The sequence below is a fragment of the Gracilinanus agilis genome, chromosome 4 (genome assembly GCF_016433145.1).
Source record: "Gracilinanus agilis isolate LMUSP501 chromosome 4, AgileGrace, whole genome shotgun sequence".
Classification (NCBI taxonomy): domain Eukaryota; kingdom Metazoa; phylum Chordata; class Mammalia; order Didelphimorphia; family Didelphidae; genus Gracilinanus; species Gracilinanus agilis.
In genome coordinates this window covers 111,620,081-111,627,255 of record NC_058133.1, presented here as the reverse complement: position 1 = coordinate 111,627,255, position 7,175 = coordinate 111,620,081, and positions in this window count along the sequence as shown.

Sequence of the window (7,175 nt, the reverse complement as noted above, 5' to 3'; positions counted from 1 at the left end):
GCGCGCCTTCACCTGAAGTCTACAGTCGGCCAATCTGAGTCCGCAGAGTCTCAGGGGGCCGGACTCTTGCTGGAAATGATGACGACACCACCAAGCAGGAGGAGGGGATGAGGAGAGGCTGGATCATATGCCCTCAGGTTACCTAGCAGGGCGGAGGATTGGCTACCCTGTTGCCGAGCAACCTGGGAGCCGGGGCTATTGAACTAGAACTGGGCTCTTTAAAGTCTCGCGAGAATAGCAAGCCAGTCCTGCTCCTCAATGAAATAAATTAAATAGATATGCTCTGAGGGTGTGGTCTGATATTAACTCTTTTATTCCTGTGTCCCTATGGATTTCAGTCAAAAAAATGTTCTTTGGTGTTGAACTGTAGTTTTGGGAATAGGCTTTATTAAGACCACATGATTATGGGTTGGTCTTACTTTTCCCAAGATGTCTTTGGGATGTTCCCTTCTCATTCTTAAGTCTCCCTTTTCAGAATTCATGGCTAGTGCCCCCAGATTTACAGAATCCAAGATCTCCGTGTACCCCTTAATGTAACCTGGCTTTCCCTCCGTCAACTTGAAATCTGAAGACACCCCCTCTCCAACCCCCAATCCCCACCTCCCCAGTCTGCCCGTGTCCCAGGAGAACCCACCCAGAGGGAAGTCCTTAGATTCCCCCACTTCAGATAGAACAATAGACTTTAAGGTAGACCTATATCAAATGTTAAGTACCCTTTTGTCCTAGTAGTTTCTCCCATAGTATCAAAGTCCCTTCCCAGATAGCCTGTCCATTGTAAAGCATCAACCTCTCCCTAATAATCCTTTCTTGGACTTTCATTTGCTTGTAGCCATGGTAATGCCAATCAATCATACTTCTCTGTCCTTAGTTCCCCAACTGGTATGTTAAGTTCCCCAAATTCTATTATACTTTGGAGAATCATCTACCCTGGTGATCCTCTCAGAGATACTGTTGCCCAGAATGCCAGAACCTTTGGCTCTGGGCAGTTTTTTAGATGCTTGATTATGTTATATATTGAGCACTCTCTCTTTCCAAATTAAAGACTTGGTTTTTCTGACTACTTTAGTAGTTCTGTGTTTTTCTCCAGTTAACACCTCTTTTACCTTTTCCACTGACTTTTGCCAGGGCAAGGCTTGCACAACAGTCAATAAACCAATTATACTTTTGTCCAGTAAGAACTTAAACCCCTTAGCTTTCAGTTAGTATTTCAACATGGAATTTAGAAACCCCAGACTTGTAGCCTAGTAAGATCTGATCTGATAAACCCCAAGTTTTAGGACTAGCTTGTAAATTGGAGACCCCCAAAGCTTGTACTTGTCCCCTGTTCCTGAGAGAATCCACCCAGAAGGGAATCTCAGGCTAGCAGTTTCAGACTGAATTATGGACCCTAAGGTAAAAGACATCTGTCAGGTGGGGCCAAGTCCAAGCCAAGTGACTCTTTAGCACAGTTGTGTCAGTCTCCTAAACTGAAGATCCTTGAGTTTGATCCTTGAAAGGAGGGTGTGATACTGTGGGAGAGGCTTCTAGAGACAAGAAGAGTAACTAGGCTTAGGCTTGGCCCCACCCTGACAGGGATTGTCTTTTACCTTAGGGTCCATTTTTCATTCTGAATCTGCTAGCCTGAGATTCCCTTCAGGGTGGATTCTCTCAGGAACCGGGAACAAGTACAAGCTTTAGGGTCTCCAACTTACAAGCTAGTCCTAAAACTTGGGGTTCATCAGATCTTACTAGGCTACAAGTTTGGGGTTTCTAGATTCCATGTTGACAGTATCAAATTTTGGAAATTGGATTAAGGTACTTTTAACCAGGTAAAGATCATACTCTCCAGGGACTCAAGTTGAGGATGGTGTAGTAGTGTTGTCCTGAAATAATAAATGGGTTTTAGGGATGGGATAAGATGCTATTTAGGCCAGTATCAGAAGCCAGACACTGAGAATGTTATGAGGGTGCAAATGGCAAACCCCTGGGTTTGGGAAGGATACCTGTCTCATGAATGAGAGAACTCTGAAACTTAGCTTAAAAGTAAAAAGAAAGATTTATTAGTAAGATAGGTAATGGCCAGCAAGACAGCATGAATGGAACAACTATAGGAGTTGCCTCAGAATGCTCCAGTTTAGGGGGTTTTATATCCTTTACAATAGTGTTATGTCATAGTATGGATGTGACTTTCTGCATTCGGGCATTTTGTGGGGTGCGGGGTCTGCCTGAGATCCTCAGGGTGTTGGCTATCAAGGTGTGGCCTGGTGGTGTATCTCTTTGTCAATCTCTACCTAAAGGGCATCCAAGGATCTTTGACTTGGGAGTCTTAAAGACAGAAAGGGGAAAGGGAATTTCCCCGTCTAATACAGCGCCCTTGCCATCTCTGTACTAGGCCCATGTCAAGATGACACACACTCACTAAGATGATAAATAAAAGTTATTTTAATTTTTAACAAGGGAAAGATAAGAAGGTAATTGGACAATTTAATCTAAAAGTTTCTATCTAAACCTGACAAGGTCTAAATGTCCTGTCACCAGGAATCTTCTTGGAATTAGCTACATTGAGCTCACCTATCTATCTAGGGACCCAGACTCTAATATAAATATCCTAAACTAACCCAAACCAAACCCCCTTTTGGTGGTAATGGAGGTAGTTAGTTAGCTAGCTAGGACAGGTCCCAAGAAGTGGTTTTGGATCCAAAAAGACCCCAACCAGATTCTCACAGACAGATGGCTCAGCGGTACAGGATCACTCAGGAAGCTTAGTTGATGTTTCAATCAGGTAACAGGGAAGCAGTTGGATGGAGAAGTCCAGATATACCACAGCCAGCAAAGGAAAGTATCCCATCCCTCTCCAGGTAAAGAGAGAATGAATTACCACAAGCTAACTGACTCTTCCCAACAGAATTCTAGAATTCCTTGCTGCTTCTGTCCCATGCCTCTGCTCTCTGCACACACACTTGATTTTACTTATAACCATCCCTAATGCTAAGAAGTGAAGAGTCTTTCTCATCAGCTTTTATTTGAGTCCCATGAAAATAGCTTATTGTTAGTATTGGGGTTAAGTGACTTGCCCAGGTCACATAGCTAGGATGTATCTGAGGTCAGATTTGAACCCAGGATTTCTAGTCTCTAGGCTTGGCTCTCAATCCACTGAGGTACCTAGCTGCACCTTATAATCACTTTTTAATACATGGGTATGTCAACTTGGGAAAAACACATAACTATTAAATAGTCAGAAAAATCACTCTTTAATTAAGGAAAGGAGTTTAGCGCTAAAATTAGGCCTCCTCACAGAGGTGTGTGCTATCAACCAGCTCCAGTCACCAGACTCCTAGGAGTGCCTCCCTGCTAGGTAACAACTCAAAAGAGTCATTAAAGTGGGGAGCTTAAATACCTTACTAGGGGAAGATGGGGACTGAGGATGAGAGGGATAGTTGATTGACTTTAAGAAGGTAACAAAGGAAAACAAGGAATCTCAGACAGGAATAACAGTGAAGGACTAATGCTTTACAAAGGACACCAAAGGGAAAGATCCAGCCAAGGGCTACCTAAGTAAAGGACTTTGGCCTAAGAGGAGAGACCATTGGGAAAAAAGAGATACTTAAACACCAGTAGGGATTAGCCCTCCCCACCTAAACTACTTTAAGGTCTATTGTTAATCTGAGACCACCAGGTTGGACTTTGTCATGGAGAAACTCTCAGGTGACAAGGTCAAACTTGGGATTTTTCTCCTTTAAACTAACTAAACTGGGGGCCATTTTACTAGACTACAAATGTGGGGGCTTCTAGATTCCACTCTGAGGGACAAACCCAGCAAAGGTATCAAAGGGCAGGTAATCTTTTAGGGCTCTTTGGGCATAGTTCCAAATTGCCATCCAGAATGGTTGGATCAATTCACAACTCCACCAGCAGTGCATTAATGTCCCAATTTTGCCACATCCCCTCCAACATTCATTACTCTCCCCTGCTGTCATTTTAGCCAGTCTTCTGGGTGTGGGGTGATACCTCAGAGTTGTTTTGATTTGCATTTCTCTAATTATTAGCGATTTAGAACACTTTCTCATGTGCTTATTGATAGTTTTGATTTATCTGAAAATTGCCTATTCATGTCCCTTGCCCATTTATCAATTGGAGAATGGCTTAATTTTTTTTGTACAATTGATTTAGCTCCTTATTTATCTGAGTAATTAGAACTTTGTCAGAGTTTTTTATTATAAAGATTTTTCCCCACTTGTTTCCCTTCTGATTTTAGTTGCATTGTTTTTGTTTGTACAAAACCTTTTTAATTTAATGTAATCAAAATTGTTTATTTTACATTTTGTAATTTTTTCTAACTCTTGCTTGGTTTTAAAATCTTTCCTTTCCTAGAGATCTGACAAGTATACTATTCTGTGTTTGCCTAATTTTCTTATAGTTTCCTTCTTTATATTCAAGTCGTTCACCCTCTCTGAATTTATCTTGGTGTAGGGTGTGAGATGTTGATCTAAACCTAATCTCTCCCATATTGTTTTCTTCAGCAGTTTTTGTCAAATAGTGGATTTTTGTCCCAAAAGTTGGGCTCTTTGGGTTTATCATACACTGTCTTGCTGACATCACTTACCCCAAGTCTATTCCACTGATCCTCCCTTCTGTCTCTTAGCCAGTACCATATTGTTTTGATGACGACAGATGGTCATCATGACTTTGATGATTGAGAGATCATAGGGAAAAAGACAGGTACAAAAATATTTATAGTTGTGCAAAAAACTGGAAAACAAGGGTATGCCCGTCAATTGGGGAATGGCTGAACAAATTGTGGTATATGATGGTGATGGAATACTATTGTGCTCAAAGGAATAAAAAACTGGAGGAATTCCATGTGAACTGGAATGACCTCCAGGAATTGATGCAGAGTGAAAGGAGCAGAACCAGGAGAACATTGTACACAGAGACTGATACACTGTGGTATAATGGGGAATAACCGGGGAGTTAACTAAAATATTATTTTGTGGGCTCAGTGGGTGTGAGGGAGACAGGAATGTCAGAAGGCAGGACCAAACAAGGTAGGGAGACCGGGTTTAACTACTAAGGAGGTATCAATTAACAGAAATGGCAGTTAGGCCCTAACAGTCACTCTGCACCATCCAGGCAAGGGGTCTATGGAGTCAGCAGGCAAATGGCAAAAGTTTATAACAAGGGGCAGCTGGGTAGCTAAGTGGAGTGAGAGTCAGGCCTAGAGACAGGAGGTCCTAGGTTCAAATCCGGCCTCAGCCACTTCCCAGCTGTGTGACCCTGGGCAAGTCACTTGACCCCCATTGCCCACCCTTACCAATCTTCCACCTATGAGACAATACACGGAAGTACAAGGGTTAAAAAAAAAAGTTTATAACAATTTTAATTAAGGAAACAATAGTAAAGGATGGGAATAGGGGTTTCTACATTTTCTGACTAAGGGCAAACCACAGGGTCAGGGGAAGGACTTAATTACTCTCATCTAAGACCTAAGCCAGGCAGGGCCCAGAGAATAGCAGGATTGGAGTGGGAATCCTCATAGCAGAGTCCAGAGATGTTATCAGGATGCCAGGAGCCAACTCCTCCAGAACTGATGATCCAAAGTAGCCCAGTAGGGAGAGGAAGTCTGCAAGCTGTCTACTAGATCATAGGCCACTTCCCTACTCAGTGCTTTCTTGCAGGATTGATGTCCACTGCTTTCAACCTTCACCACTCTCCAAGATCCCAGGGAATCAGGGTACAACTCCACTAGCTCTGAGGTCTACCAGGGTCTGTTGCAACTTGTCCCAACCACCATGGAGTCTGTCTTAGAGAGAGAGCAAGCCACTTCCTGCTTCCCCATTCCATGTGGAATTCTTTAGCCCTTCCTGTTAGGTTTCCTAACTAATAACTAAATAATACTCCTCACAACAGTGGTAAAATCAAATGTAATGGACTTCTGTACTAGCAGCAATACAATGACTCAGGACAATTCTGAGGGATTTATGGACAAGAACACTGCCCACATTCAGAGGAAGAACTACAAGAGTGGAAACACAGAAGAAAAACAACTGCTTGAACACATGGGTTGATGCAGACTTGATTTGGGATGTAGACTCTTAATGACCACCCTAGAACAATTATCAATAATATGGAAACAGGTCTTGATTGATGACACATGAAGAAACCAATGGAAATGCTCATTGGCTACAGGGGGATGGGGGAGGGGGAGAGAGAGTAAGAACATAAATCATGTAACCATGGAAAAAATTTTTCTAAAAAAAAATAAATAATAAATAATTGCCTGAATAAGTTCTTCCAAGTCTTTTCTGAGGTCTTCTATGACAGATATACAAAAATCTTCCAAGGTACCCTCAAATAGGTCCAGAGTGAGTAAGAAAGATTCAAGCACATTCTGTATCTCACTCACAGGACCATCCAACCTGGTCCTTAGGATAGCCAAGTCATTCTATTCCTATGATGTCTTAATATTTTTGAAAGGGAAAATCCTTCCAGCTTGCTACAACAGGTCTTATAAGTGGATGCAAACCTTGTAATGTCGGACAAATCCTCCATACCTCATTTGTTCTTGGATGACTTTGGGTGGGAAGGATGACACAATGAAGATTGGTGAGAGGTCAAGGTCAAAAAATGAAGGTATGATCTTCAGAGACTCAAGCTTCATGGCAAATGTTGGAGGTATGTGATAAGATACAATACCAGACCTTAAAGTATTCAACACTGTATAAGATGTATAGGAAAGCATTTGTTTAGCAAAGAATTGGAAACAAAATAAATTTCTATTGATTGGGAAATGAACAACCTAATTCTGATACATGAATGGAATGGAATATTCCTATGCTGTAAGAAAGGATGAGTGTGATGAATACAGAGAAGCATAGAAAGATATATATGAACTGATGTATACTGAAATAAGCAGAACCAAGAAAACAATATAGGTAAAGACTACAACAAGGAGGAGATAAGTAGGGCAATAGACAGGTACAAGGCCTGGAGTTGTGAGGACCTGGGTTCAAAATAATCAAAAGTGAATGTTACAAAATTATAAAAGAATCATGACTCAAAAGAAGAGATATGATATGACACTCCCAACCTGCCCCTTTGGAAAGGAGGGAAATCCATAAATGTTACAGATTGCACATGTTTTTAAACTTTTTTCAATGAAGATTTATACTGATTCCTCCCTTTTTTTTTTTTTTTTT